This window comes from Protopterus annectens, chromosome 1.part2, assembly GCF_019279795.1.
Source record: "Protopterus annectens isolate FY-2018-M chromosome 1.part2, PAN1.0, whole genome shotgun sequence".
Classification (NCBI taxonomy): domain Eukaryota; kingdom Metazoa; phylum Chordata; order Ceratodontiformes; family Protopteridae; genus Protopterus; species Protopterus annectens.
The window spans coordinates 618,559,373-618,576,197 of NC_056727.1; positions in this window are offsets into that span (position 1 = coordinate 618,559,373).

Here is a 16,825-nt window from a genome sequence, read left to right on the forward strand (position 1 = left end):
GAGGATGAGAGTATAGTCTGTGTAACTGACACATGTGCAAGGTTGGGCCACATATGAGCATTCTGCCTTGGATACAGCACACACAGCAATGGTAACACACCGTATAGTCATGCACTCAAAAGTGTGCATGCAGGCCAACCACATAACCTCATAGACAAACAACAACAATACAGCAACATATGTATGTGGTTGACTGCAAGGGTTATAGAATATTAAGAGGGATAGCAAGTCATATATAGGGTTCGGGATTTCCATGGCACTACATACCTGCAGGGTACAGTAATATATAAGGAGTCGAAGTCTGATAACTGCAACTGACAAGCAGGTGGGTGCAATGGAAGGAGGCCATGTACAGCACTGCACATATGGTGTAGTGTGTACATATACCCACTAAATGATATGTTTTATCTCCAGGTGTCTAAGCATGGGTATGGACACCTGATATGAAAGCCCTGATGAAGTTCACTGGCCACAAGAATATTGCGCTAATGCAGGCCCTGTGAATGCATGGCATACACCAGTTCACCAAAGGGAATGCTGACTAGCATATCAGGGACCAGATCTGGCTTTGTACAGGATGTCAATGCTTTACGAGGCCATAATAAGTCAACAAAAATAGGTATGGAGGAGTGTTACAGGTATGATCCTCCAAAGAAAGCAGAAACCTCACAACATCACTGTGGATAATATAAGCAAAGGGGGACCCACCAACAGTGAAATGTCTGACAGAGGTTGAGGTGTTCCTGGTGTTGCTCATCAGATGTGACGACCAATCCTTCATGCCAGGTGGTAGCTTGGATGCGGGTGCAGGCCTGGCACCTACTACCACTTTGTATTTGATGCATAAGGTTAGCAGTGACTATTCTACTGTGCTATGACACATGCATATGCATAGAGTAGAGGAGATATACCTGCTGGTGACCTGCATCTCAATCTTCTATTAACATCTTGTCTGCAAGCACAGCATCCTGCACAGCAAAGCATATGTTAGAGTATTGTATAGTGCTGTTTAATATGTGGCCCAGTATGCATGTCACATGGAGAATAGTGCAGCCATAGGTTTGTGGGTTTGCACTGGTATAACATGTTACCTTCATTCACAGGTTTCAATGGAGCAAGAGCCAGAATAGTGGAGTGAGAGAGAGAGATGATATCAGCAGGTCTGCTGTGACTGATGATGATGATGATGATGACAAACAACTGGCAAGGCCTAATGACACCATGGCACTGTCTGTGACACTTTAGGTCTAGAAAGAGGAAAACTCCAGAGTTTTGGTTACAGAGGTACCTGTGGAGGTTGCTGCTGTGTGCACAGTCTCACAGGAGAGTGTTCTACTACTCATTGCAAAGACTCCCAAGTATGCTTATCCTGTATTTCCACCAGATGCAAACTCTGATATGTGCACTACCTGTGACATGGTCATATTTAGCAAGAGTGACAGATGCAAAGGAGTTAGATGTTGTCTTGACTTTAACACTGTCTGATGAGCATGCAGCACTCAGATGTGCAAGGGAATAATTTGACTGTAAACAGCTGCTACAAACACTACACTGTGGAGCTGATGTTTTGTTGTGTGGCATGAGCAAAGAATTGCACAGTGACCTGGAGCATCAGCACAATGAGCTAATACACTATTGAGATTACTTTTGGTGAATGTTGCCTACATAGGTGCATCCATGTGATTTGTTATGACTGCCCTCTGATCCAGTTGTGCTGACAATGGTACTATGGATGTGGGATGGTCCAGACATGAGATGGATTTGCACAAGGTGTTGCACATCAGAGGACATAGATAACTGCTGACAGAGCATTAGTATCATTTTCTAATACATGCCCAGAACTCCTGATTGTGGTCAGAGACATTCCTCAGACTCTTGCCAAGGGATATCTCTTCAGGATGGCCCCCAAATACCCCACTGTTCAATATTCATCATTGCCACGGAACAGTTGCAGCCCTGACAGAGCTAACTAGTACAGAGGGTGCCACCATTGGTCATGTAGTACAACCCTAAACCTGTTACTAGAAGATGTAAACCCTGACAGAAAAAAATCTCTCAAAGTGTCTGGTTACTGCAGTCACCTCACATGATCCTGGTCTACAGTGTAGTGTGGTGGTCAGCTGTCACTGTACCCCTCAGCCTGTGCAAATGATGATGACTGTGCCCTGCTGACACACTATCCATAGTGGGTATGTTGATGTTTAATGCACAGTGTGATGAGATTATGCACTACACTGCATAGCCTGAGTGTTACCGAATGCATCATGTTACTTTCTGTTGTCTGCGTCATGACCTAACACTACCAATTTGCTGTTATTGCAATGTATTGTGTCCATTGCTGCTTCATCTGTAAGACTACTCCAACTCTTCACCTGTATCTCATTCGCTCTTTACTACTACTGCTGTAGCATTTATGCATTTTTATGGTATTGTGTTGCTAGTCTGTTCTTTCTGTTTACTCAGGACTGTGTTGTGTCACATGACACATAGTACAATATTTGCTGTATATCTCTGGGGGATATTTTAGTGTCCTACTGGAGATATCTAGACAGCAGACTTTACCCTTCAATAATCCAATGACACTTTATATAATATTCCTCGTTTTAGTACTGGTCGTAGCATATGACATTGTTGCCATTATCATCCATGAGTCAATGACATGCTCAGCATCACCTGCAAGAAATAAAACCTACAATGCATGTACCATGAACCCATCATGTATGCTGCCTGTATGGATAGGACATTCTGTATACATAGTGTGTGTGTGTGTGTGTGTGTGTGTGTGTGTGTGTGTGTGTGTGTGTGTGTGTGTGTGTGTGTGTGTGTGTGTGTGTGTGTTTGCACCTACCCTTGAGGACCTTTTGTATGTGTTGAATGTGTACCCTATGCATGAATCATGTGAACTGACCAGGTGTTGCATCTGTAATTTGTAGATAATGCCCTGAACACTGTATACCATGTGGCAGTTCCTAGAGTGGTAAACCCTTCCTGTTTATGCATCTATGTATCTCTTGTCCAAGATAGCATAGGACTAATCTATGATTTCCAGGATCCCGTGGAATCATACAGTTTTATAGAATGCACGCATGGCATTGGTTAGTTCCTCTGCTGTCCTTTTTAATCAGATATTTAACTGTTGAAAGTTGGCAGGCACTTTGGTTTTGATAAAGTCCTATACTTGTCAGGATGAAAGCGCTTACCAAGTCTAAAGTGGATTTAATAAATCTTTGTGTGTCTACACTCCATTGGCTGTTTATTTGGGCTTTCCTCTCACTTCCAGGAAGTGGTTTTGTGTTATTACTTCAATAAATTGATGAAGTAGTTAAGAGATGAAGGAAACATCTTTTCATGGCTTACTGTATTATGTAACTGTTTCAAAATATTACAGCAGAGGAAGGTGCCAAAGTGCTGTTGCTACACATGGCAAGTGAAAACCATTTACTACATTGTTGGTAGTAGGCCAGTCATATCAGAACATTTACTCATGATAGTAAAGTTGAATATTGTTTTTTGGGAAGACTTTCTCTCCCCCTCTGCATCATTCTTTGGCATTCTACCTAGTATCCCATGTCCATTGCCAGGTGCACCAGCTACCTACTAACTCCTGGGACATTCTCTGGCAGGCCTGGGGCCATCGTACAATGTGAGGACAACTGAGAGACTGGTCAATTACATCCAGAAAGATGAGGTTTCTCTTATGACCTACCTAACTACTTGCCCTTCTCTTGTGGTGTCTATGTCAGTATCTGAAGGCTGGACATACACTGGGAACATGCAGCATTTCATCCCCCCTGCACAGCAACTCTACTGTGTTCACTACCCTATCCCCCATCTTCTAAGTGCAACATCTCAGGCCTACAGTAATGATTATCACAGGAGTCACCCAAAGTAGTCCCCTACCAGTAATGGTAACTACCATACTCCCTACCACTACATCAGTCGCTCAAGCTGCTATTTGAATATGGGTTGTCTGGACTATAGTTAGAGTTTATTCTTCTATGCCACAGGAGCAGCAGAAAAGTAAAATAAAATTGAAAACTGCACTGTTTAACAAAGAAAAATATGTAGTCTGACATATATAATTTCAGAAATGCAGAACAGGACACACATGAAGGTATAAATGTATGTTATACAACTTTAAAGACCCTTACAAGAAATTCTGATGTAGAGTAGTTTTACCATGAAATTAGAACCTGGGTAAATGCATATCAGAGAAAGTGTGAAAAAAGGTATACAAGAACAAAACCTGACACTTGACATTTGTGATATTTGAGAGATTATTTGAATTTCAAGGTCATTTATGCTAGAAATCCAGGAGAAATTTATGGAAACAGATATGCCAAAGAACAAAATAAAATTAGCTTTTCTAAAGAAAACATGAAAACTAAACAAATCATTATGTGTGTATACACTGAGAGGATCATAACCACACAATACTGTTCATCCAGTTAAGGAAAAGCATGCAGATCACTTGCTTGATTTTGCAAGACCATTAGCAACACCAGAGATTCAGACAAAAAGCTTGGAGACAGCTATGTGAGAACATGTAAACTCAGTAAGTATAACAGCAGTTTGAAAACTGAGAGAGTATACAAAAAGTAAATGCATCAAAGCAAAATTAATTTATATAATGAAGCAAGAAACAAATGAAAAGTCATTACGTACACGATGGGGGAATCACATCCTTGCAATTCTGTTTGCACAGAGTATACCAGTCATGTTGAGAGAGAAATCACTTTGCTAAAGTGTAGGGAGCAGCAAAAAAGTTTATATAACAATATAGAAGGATGATAAGGCATGAAGCATGAGAGTTGAGTTGTCCCTTCCTTAGATGAAGAGTCCAAACAAATTACACACAGTAAATATGTTTTAGCAGAAAACAAATTATACATATGTTTATGCGATAAATGGAGGTACTATATTGAGTTATCAAAAAGGAAATGTAAGGTTAATGAACTCAGAAATACAAGTATTAGTTTATTCATGTAACTCAATTAATACAGGTAGTGAGTATGTTTACAAAACACCGCATCTAATGCCCTTTCAGACTGATTATGTGCAAGGCATTTCCATATAACTCAAGTGCCCATGTACCAATTTGGGCATGTCAAAAAATTACATAGATCAAATCTTGGTTTCTAGAAATTCAAATATATAATTCAATATTAATGAGATTCCAAAAAGTGAAACTGCTAGGCATTGTTTAGACACCAAACAAATATAAAAAGATTTCAAGAAGAAATACCTTGCTTATACACTGCCATGATGTACTCCAAGGTATGGCAAAATCTGAATAACTTTTAAGTAAAAAGTAAAACTATATAAAGATTAGACTATAAAATAGCATCAGAGCCACTTTGTAGGATACCTTTTCATTTACATCACTAGACAGAAGCATAATTAAACATTTTGAAGGAACCGGGCATTGTTTAAAAGTTACAGGTTGTGCCTTATAGGTATCACCTGTAGCACTGACTGTAAAGCCAAAGCAATCAAGTGATGACTCCATTTGTATCGGCATGGCAAAACAAATAAATACAGAGAGAGCAGCCACGTGATGACTCCATTTGTATTGGCATGGCCAAACAAATAAATACAGAGAGAGCAGCCATGTGATGACTCCATTTGTATCGGCATGGCAAAATAAATAAATACAGAGACAGCAGCCATGTGATGACTCCATTTGTATTGACATGGCCAAACAAATAAATACAGAGAGAGCAGCCACGTGATGACTCCATTTGTTTCGGCATGAGAAAACAAATAAATACAGAGAGACCAGCCACGTAATTATTCCATTTGTATCAGCATGGCAAAACAAATAAATACAGAGTGAGCAACCACGTGATGACTCCATTTGTATCGGCATGGCAAAACAAATAAATACAGAGAGAGCAGCCACATGATGACTCCATTTGTATCGAGATGGCCAAACAAATAAATACAGAGAGAGCAGCCATGTGATGACTCCATTTGTATCGGCATGGCAAAACAAATAAATACAGCGAGAAAGACATGCATAGACACACACACACACACACACACACACACACACACACACACACACACACACACACACACATACATACACGTTCCCCATGATAGAGGACATCACAGTGAATTCCTATAGTACTAGAGTATGTAGTAAACTGCTTGTATTATATTCAGGGATGTGAAACATGCAACATTCTATAAACATAGTTGCATGAAAAGGTACTAGATATTTAGATTTGGTACAAAAGTTGCCACTAAATTATTTTAGATTGTGGTTCACCAGTTACTTAGGTAGGAGATACAGTGACTACATATTAATATTTGCAACACAAAAGAACAGCAGAAGAAACATAAACAAATAAAATCTGAATCTGGTGAACTATATTCCTTTTTTTCAACAGGAGGAATGCCACAGAGTCAGATGGGGTTAAGGTATACATAAAATGTGTCTCCTAAAATCCAGAAGTAAAGAGTTTGTTGAGAAAGAAAGCTATAACTCATATTTTATTATAGTAGCATCACCAGTGAGACAAATAAAGAAGGGACAAAGACAAATCCGAGTTTTAATACTGCAATGTGATTTATCCAAAATGTGATATTATTTTAGAAGTAGATGCTAGTCCAAGAGGCTTAAGAAATACATTGAAAAATAAACATAAAAACAAATAGTACCTTAGTCGCAGAAATTTTAACAGAAATGGAAAGAAGAAATTTCAAGCAACGGAAAGTTTTGTGTCATGCCCCATAGATAGCATACAGTCTTATTTACTATTTTCACTTTTATCTTCATAGAACACTTTTCACATCGATGAGTTAAAATAAACCCTTAACTGTCTTACAATTCCAAGTCAAATTGTTATAGACAGATTCTTGGAGTTTGTTCACAATGCATATATGGAAATATATAGGGCTAGTACATGTAAGACACATACCAGAGTCCTACAGAATTTATTTTGGAGCACATACTCCAGGGAGTAGTCACATGCACTACCTCTACTGGCAAATGTCCAGATATGGTCTAAGTTTGCACATTATGTTCTCCTGTATCTATAAATGAGAAAATCACTGAATGAAAAGTGACTTGAGAAAGATGCATTCTGTATTGTGCATTCCTTTTTCCAGTAAAGCATGCATTTTGTGATGTTTAGTGGTTGTGATTCCACACAATGTTCCAAAACACTAATCAGATTACTACTACTGCAAAATTCAGGTTGATTGTAGCCACAATGAATGGTCAGCAAGGATAACTAATAACATAGTGTCATATTTTTTACATGGTATATCGTATGGTAATAAAATAAAAACGAATTCAGTAATAGCACATGGTAATAATTCACGATATAAAATATCTATTCACAATTTAAAATAACTATACAGAACAGCTTTTTTTACTTCAGAGATAAGGCAAAATGTATCACAAGAACTGAAACCTGTTGCAGCTATTGGTTAACCATAAATAGAACTCCAGCTTAGGACTCAGTGGTTACAAGTTTCCTTAAGCTTTAAGTGATGCCATTAAGATAGTTGTTTTTGAACTTTTTTTCGAAAAACATTGATTCAGGACTAACAATGAATGTTGATAATTGTGAACAGAGATCTAACAGTATAAAGTTCTGAGTTCCAGATAGTCAAAACCAATAAAGGAGACTGGTCCAGAGCATATAGTGACAAATGTGTGACTTGTTTCCATAAGTAAAAGCAGAATATTGATGTTTAAAATGCAAGCCTTAAGGCATGGACTGTGCCCACAGTAAATTTGTGAGCAGTCTGTGTACATGTGACAGTAACACAATTCCTTTCCCGGTATCATGCTGCTTTCATGACCAAAAAACAGCCACACCATGTTAAACCCCCTATGGCATAGTACACGCTATTTATGAATACAGTGGTTCATCATAAATGCCTGTTACCAAAGAATTACATATATACAGTATATGGGTCATGCTATGGAGTAAGTTTAAGTAATAAACCTTTGCAGTTGGATATAACATCTATACCACATAATATGAAATTATTCAGTGTTGGATGCAAGAAGTGTCTTGTTTTTGCATTTTATTTCGTTAAGGACAGCTCCCTCTGTTTTTCTCAGAGCTGAAAACCCTTGCCATGACATCATGAAAGACTGAATTCATAATGCTTCACTACCTAAATTAATTTACATTCTACTGCATTTCCATACAAAATGTATCAGTGGGTTTCACTTACTTCCTTGAAAGACAAGTTGTCAGCTATAGCTGGCAGGGATATACTTCTCATGGAAAATTAACACATGATTAGGTAGTAATGAACCACAATGTAAGTTAAGAAGCAGCTCCTCCAAACAGGTAACTTGTTTTTGATTATCTGTAACGCTTTGCAGCTATATGAAAATCATTGTCCAATACCTACATGACATCATTTGGTGGGTATGACTTTTAGAGAAAACCTGAGTAAACAGTGATAGTAAAACATAAAATACAGTATAATCCTCATTTGTTTTATTTATTTGTTTGTTTGTTTGTTTGCAAAATCACTTGCAACTAACATGACGACTATAACAGGAAATTAAATTAATTGCAAAACAAAGATGTTTCCCTATGTGACCAATGCACTTTAAAATGTTACTCCTATGCATTATCAAAGTGAAGCACCAAAAAGGGTAAAACAACATTGCTGATCCTTTCCCAATATCTGCCATTATCTAAAGAAAAAGAAAAAAGATAGCAAAAGGCAGCAGATGATTATATTAACATGATGAAGTGTCCAGTTCTAAGAGCAATGACCTTAGTGAAGATTGAAAGAGAGAGTAAAAAACACAAAGCTATTGCAGGAAATTCATTGGTAGGTATTAGCATGCAGTCTAGGAGACTACAGAAGAGCCTAGCCAAATTTGCCTGGAGCACTATCTGCTTAAGTGACTTGTTCACATTCACAAAATGGCAGCTGAGGAAATCAAACCCTAGACTATAGGAAGCAGTTTGTGAACAGCTCCTAGTCTAAGTTGTCTGTGTCAACTGCCACGCTATATAATTAAACAGCTTTGCATTTCGAGTATTTTTATAGGAAAAAAAACTAAATAATTCAGATTTGCCTATAATAAAAACATATGAAAACTGCAAAAGAGACATCACAAATCTGCTGTTGCAATTCTTCATTTTAATATATTACACAGATGTTTCCAGCAGGTGTAGAGTGATTTCTGAGTGTATGTCTGTGTGTCTTGTCTGCAGAGAGAGAGAGAGAGAGAGCTATCTAGATACATGTTTAATGAAGGTACTATTAAGCTTTTGAAAATAACCTTATTTGCAAAATATAGATTATATATATATATATATATATATATATATATATATATATATATATATATATATATATATATATATATATATATATAAAACTACTCTACGTTAGTTAATTTTTGATCAGCTCTTTTGTATTCAACTTCAGTTTGTTATCAAAGGTCAAAAGCAACAATAAAGTATTTTTAATGAAATGTGGAAAATGAAACATATTTAAGTAATGAATTTATCACCCATACAAAATACATAGCAAATGTGCTGGCACATTTTTGTGCAAACTTCAAAATGAGCAAAGAAATATGTCAGATTACTGTAGAATCAAAATATGACATATCTTATATAATTATTGACTTAGTAAGTTATGCTACAAGTAACACTTGTTGTTGTCTTTCGGCTTTTCCCAGTTAGGGGTTGCCACAGTGGAACTCCAGACCACTAATGATTGGCAGTAGATTTTCACGATGCCGAGTTGCAGCTCAACACCCAACCTTCAATGAAGGCACTCCCATTCACGCATGTCTTTCAGAACACCACTCGACCCGCAGGGAGGACATGCAGACTCCACACAGAAGGCACTCTTTGTACACTAGCTCAGAATTGAATGGGAGAACCTCTTGTTGTGAGGCAACAACACTACCGCTGCACCACAAGTAACACTAAAAACTGAAATTCCATGGAGCCAAACAAGATACCTGATGGTTTTCTCTACAGAAGTAAGGCAATATTGGCTTAACCCCTATTAGTCATTGTAAATATAATGTTAACATGTGAACAAATCTGTGTGCTACAGATTCATAAAGATGGATTAACATCAAACTAAAAAAAAAAATAAAATAAGATTCATCAACCTGATCAATATGCCTTGCAAAATCATGGTAAAAGTCATACTAGAACTTATCCAAAATGACATGGGGGACCGACTTCTTTTAGATGTGGAACAGTATGGATCTGTTAAGGAAAGATTATGCCTTTTGAATATTATTACATTTGTTGAAGAGTTGTAACAATAGCACTTGTTGTAGGGTTAACAGTGCACACAGCTTATCTTGTCCACATTATGGCATTTTTCATTTTCATATATAAATATGGGTGGGGCTAAGTAGTTGGTTTGACTGGACTCAAAGTTACAGGAAGTGTCTGTGTTTAAGTGTGTGGTTAGTGGAAAAAATCCACTTTATTTACACATAAGTTTGACAGGTTGAGCTATACATTTAAAAACCCTGCTACTACTGCTTGATCTGAAGAAGTCTTGTAATTAATGAAAGTGCTCATCATAATTGCCTTCAGTAAAGATCTGAAAAAGATGTATTTTTTATTTTGGTGGGTTTTTTTTAAACTGGAGCTCAGGAAGCTTATAATCTTCATTCAAAATTGAACATCTAGCCATTATCTTTCATCTGAACTGCTATCATCTGGCATATCCTACTTCCACTTTTACGTTTGTCCTGGTAGACTACCATGGTAACCCACCAGGTTTGGATCGCCAAGCCCAGGGTTTCCTTATTCCTGGTGACTATTTGATCTTTGTGTGTTTTTTGTATCTATCTATCTATCTATCTATCTATCTATCTATCTATCTATCTATCTATCTATCTATCTATCTGTCTGTCTATCTATCTATCTATCTATCTATCTATCTATCTATCTATCTATCTATCTGTGTGTGTGTATGTGTGTGTGTGTGTGTGTGTGTGTGTGTGTGTGTTATATAGACATATAGTTATAGATATATTTATATATATATATATATATATATATATATATATATATAGGTTCATAGGAGATTACTAGGCTAATGTCTCAAGATATTTTACAAACCTAGCCAATACAACACAATTTACCTGATATATGTCCTCTAGAGGAAGGCATGGGATATGGCAAGAACAAAAGTACAAAATGTCAAAGTCATATTGCAGAAGTCAAGTTTCTTAAAAACTAATAAACCATAATTTTAACAAGTGGAACTATTAAACTATAAAACTGTTTACTTTTAATTAATGACACTGGAAATTAAGTGTTATGCTGTGCAGTAATTAGTTATAAAAACCATTGATGTAAAATAGAATAGTGCTAATTCTCCATGTATGAACTGAAACCACCAAATGCTACTGCAGGAATTTTAAATACTTATGGGTTCATATGTATTACAATGTTTGCAGGCATAACAAAGGAAGCACAACTCAGACATGGTTTACAGACAAAACATGACCAAATTAAAAAGTGCAAGGAAGTAGTTTACTCAGATAAATATGGGTCAATACATATGGTTTGCAAGTGCGCATCAATGACTACAAGGTTTAAGATTTTTGTATCGAAGCATTCGATTGGGTATTTTTATACCCCAGACAGACCTCAGAGAATTCTTCCTTGGGTAGACATCAAATGCTGGTGGTGTGATGTGAAAGAGAGGGATAAATGGGCATATGTTTTTGGGACTGCAATAAGTTGTCAGTTATTAAAAAAATCCCTACAGATTACCATGTCATGAGTATTGGGGGTGCAAATTATTGTAACTAAGTAAGGCCTTACTAGGTGCAATGCTATTGGTTGCTAAAAAAGCAGTTACTAGAAAATTTAAATCACAATGTAAACCAACCATTACTGAAGTATTGCATGTTGTAAATGAGGTTAAAAAAGTGGAAGTGGGATCTTTAGAAAAGGGAAGGAACAAATTACAAAGAAATGAATGGAAATTGTAGGAACAATACATGTAAAATAATGTTCAAGCAGAGGAGTGAGGTTTAAAGGAAGGTAGGAAATGAGCAATTTATGTAAAGCTGGAATGAGTGATAATTGTTAAAAATCCATGCAAAGGAAACATATTAGCAATGGTTTATTTTCTTTCCTGTTAATGTACTCGACATATGTGAATTTAACAAAGGTGTTCAAATAAAGACAAGTACAAGTGATAGGATTGAGACAAATGTCATTCAAAGATATCTAGAATAGTCGTGGACATGCTGTAAGTGAGTGCATAGCAATGTGCATGTAGTTTATAAACACAGCATATTGGCATATGTATAATGTGCAGTGTAAGGCATGCTGAAAAAAAAATAGATAAACTAAACCAGTGTGAAAAGGAAAGCAAATAAAACATGCAGAAATAAAAAAAAGCACCAGTACAAATGTAGCTGGATTGCCAAGAACACTGTAGGAATTGCCCCATGTTAGTAGGTAACCAGGAAAATCAGGAATGACAAACTATGCAGCTGCCTCATGTGGCAACTTGTTTGGGGGTGTAGTGATATATGCAGTGGTAACACAAACAGGATAACTGTAGCGGAGAGATGCAAATGCATACATATATGGTTGCCTAAAGCACCATTCCACACCCAGTCATTTAAATCCTGGGTTGTATAGAATCTGTGGAGAGAAAAAGTAAATTATCAAGCACAGCTAACGCATCTGTCATACAGTATTATTTTAGGATAATAGAAACTACAAAGAGGTCCAAATGCCATGTGTGTGCTTTGTCAAATACTACCCTCAAGATGGACACCCCCCCCGCCTTCCAGGAAGGCAAAGCTCGTCATGCCTGGGATGAACTTGTGCATTCCCATCCAATCACTAAGTTAAGTCCTGAAGGAGGCAAAGATGTCACTCTGCTTAATGTGCAGGAGCATTGAATAATGAATCTATCTCCCCAATATGTTTTATTTATATGCTGATAGAGGTTGATATCCTTAGCTCAGGTGTTTGTGTAACCATTCATCCTGTGATGGTAGAATAGCTCCATTAGGATTCTTGTCTGTCTTGGGAAGTAAAGGTCTTTATGTAAATACTCTTTGGACCTATTGCATTTGCATAGTATGTCTGGCTCATACCTCTCAACGGTATAGATTTTTGCCCCATAATTTTGATCCATTTTTCATAAAATTGTGGTTTTCTGGCAAATCACTGGTAATTCATTAAAGATTGAAGTCCAAAAATAATGACAGACATTTGAGTTATAGACTTCATACCCTTTAGGAAATTCATGCTAATAGAAAACCTATTATTCTATCAACTTTCTAGGTTTGCAGTAGCAATATTTAAAATTGTCCCTATTTTGGGGCATTTGTCTCATTATTAATGACTTTGTCCAGATTTATTGCTCTAAGAGGTTGAGAGGTATGGTCTAGCAGGGTACATACTGAAAGGGGCATTTGACTCAAGTGATTATATTATGGCAGAGTGTAATGGAGAATACCATACTTTGACTTAGATGAGCTATCAATTGAAATCAGTTGTATTAGACAGAAATATTTCCTAACTACTATAACAAGATGGTGGTCAAAGGTGATGGACTTATCATATATATTATATACACATACCAGAACATGCAGATTATAAAGACTATACAGATGTGAGCATGTCATCAAATCAGCTTGTATGATGAATCCATTGAATCATGGATACAACCTACATACACAAGATAAACATGGGCATAGATGCTTGAGTTGATGGTAGGAAGGAATGGAGTGTCAGTAACTCCATGCATGCTGGTGGCTCTTTCCTGTTGCTGTCTTTAAGAAATGCTTTTGCTGACCCACATGCTAAAGTAGTTTATCTGGAAACTCATCCATGATATTTGAGGCAGGGGAGAGGGAGACCCACCAGTGTGTCACATGCTGGTCACTGGAAGTCCCTAACGTTGGGGCAGTTAAAGCAGCACAAAGTTTGGTGCCCAATGGAATAGGTATGCTGTGCAGTTTCTGGGATGGTATATGACATCAGAACATACTGCAGATGTTGCACAGTAAACATACCAATCAACCTGCTATCATCAAAGCATAGCAGATCAGGCATGTTCGTCACAGAAGAGTGAGAACCTCATACTGACACACCTAACCATTGTACCTTATATGCTAATATATTCCTGTATGCTGTAGCCATGTATACCTGCTCAGCAGTCTTGCTATGTACTATTTCTGAATCATCATATCTGCATTTAGTCACTCATTTACTAACACTGCATTCAGCTTTGCATGCTCTACATATTGCACAGCAGTTACCTACCAAGCATTTCCCTGGAATTCGGGAAAGGCTCACAGCTTGTGGCAATATACTTCTGCGGGTTGGTCAACTACTGTGATAGTGAGAAAATGTGGTTTAGAGACGCCTATGATCACAACAAAAAATGTCTCTTCATTGGCTCAATAACTTGTCTCTAAATCATACACTAACCAACCCTAGCTCTGTCAACCTGATGGCGGTAGTATTCTTCCTTGCAGCTTATACATCGCGTTGGCAGAGCACACTCACACACACACAACCACATACACACACAACCACACACACACACACACACACACACACACACACACACACACACACACACACACACACACACACACACACACACACACACACACACACACACACACACACACACACACACACACACACACACACACACATCCACCTATCAACAGACAAGGTCCCCTACAGTTGAACACAGTCACAAAATCACTTCCGGACATCCACATGCACACCCCAGCATCCATGTGCACACTCCAGCATACACATCCAAACTCTCAGTTTGCTATCTACCCACTCCTCGGTGTTACCGCTCATACAAACACACACTCACACCATGCCTCACAGTTGTTCAGAATTTTGCAGAATTTTCAGATTTTTGCCTCACGTTATTCTAGCAACTTTTCCATGTTGATAAGAGCAATATTTAAAATCTGTCCTTAATTATTGGCCTTCCTTCCCTCATTATTTTTGCATTAACAGGGCGATGTATGGCACACACACACACACACACACACACACACACACACACACACACACACACACACACACACACACACACACACACACACACACACACACACACACACACACACACACACGCTCGCAAACACACACATTCTACAGCTTCATTCCCACCAATACAGGCATGCATAGAAGAGCACACACCAGCATCCCCCAACCCACTCCCCACATCTTCACTGAACTTACCACTGCAGTATGCTCATAGATGTGAATGGGTGACTACAATGTTTTTACGGTGGTGACTTTTTCACCAACAGTAAATTTTTACATGTCTGAGTAATTGACCTGAAAACTGGAAACTACTGGCACTTCTGGGTGAGAGCACATGGCCAGTTAGCTTTAGTCACATGCACAGGCTGCTGCGTTATTGTGCATCTTTGGCTGTGAGACTGCCCTCTGCACTGACTTCCCTGTAAGCCACAAACCTCAGTGTTAAAATGGTCCAAGACTCAGAAACACTTACAACAAGAGAGAGAAAATATTCAATTAAGGCTTCCCCACCCAACACAATAAGCCTTTATGAATCCCAGCCTTTGTCTTAAAATCAGCAAAACCCTACATGTATTGACAAGTCATGAAAATGTGTCCTCCGAAGAACAAAGACTGTTTCTAAATTTCTGTCTTTATCCACACCCCACAAAAATAAATAAATTATAAAAAGGATGCAAAAATCTGATTTTATGAAGGTTTTCATGGGCCATAAGGTGAAAAAATGTTTTGTATACACACATCTTTAAAAACAGCATTCCTTTAATTATTTGCTGTTGCAAATAAGTCGAGTAAATATTGAAAGAAAATAATAAAGAATGTATGTCATGCACATTATAAATATTAAATAACACTGATCAGCTTATATATGTTTTGCTGTAGATATTATCTGTAATCTTTGAATGACATGAGCAGAAGAAAACTGCAACTGGTATTCATAGTCCTAGACTGTGCATGTATGCACTGGAACCAGTGAATTACAGACTGAACACATATGCAATGCGACCAGTGAGTCACAGACTGCACATGCAAGCCATGGAGCCAATGAGTCACAGACTGTGAATATGTGCACTGGAACCAGTGACTCACAGACTGAACACGTATGCAATGTGACCAGTGAGTCACAGACTCCACATGTGTACCATGGAACCAGTGAGTCACAGACTGCGCATACATGCAATGGAACTAGTGACTCACAGACTGAAATGGAACTAGTGACTCACAAACTGAGAACATGTGCAATTGAACCAGTGAGTCACAGACTTTACATATGTGCAATGGAACCAGTGACTCACAGACTGAACATGTGTGCAATGGAACCAGTGAATCACAGACTGCACATGTGTGCCATGGAACCAGTGTGTCACAGACTGGGTACATGTGCAATGTGACCAGTAGGTAAAAGACTATGCAATGGAACCAGTGAGTAGTGGTGCAATGCACATATATAAATACAGTAAGTGTGAGCAAGATGGCACTGGTTATTGCATGTGTAATGCATGTGTACAGCATATAACAGCATGTGTGCAGCATAAGAAGTATATAGTGAAACACAATCCTGCACAGATATTGCAAGACTTGGTTGAGAGATATCACACATAATGTGGCATAACTGTGCTGGTCTGTAAAGAAATCCATTCAACCACCACTCCAGACAAAGATGTTTGATGGTGGACACAAGTTTATTTATTTATTTTATAATGGATGGATAGGACAGTAGGAAAAAGAGAAAGGGGAGGACAAAAGAAACAAAGAAGGATAATACAGAGGAATGAGCAGGAGGGTGTTAGCATACCTCTCAA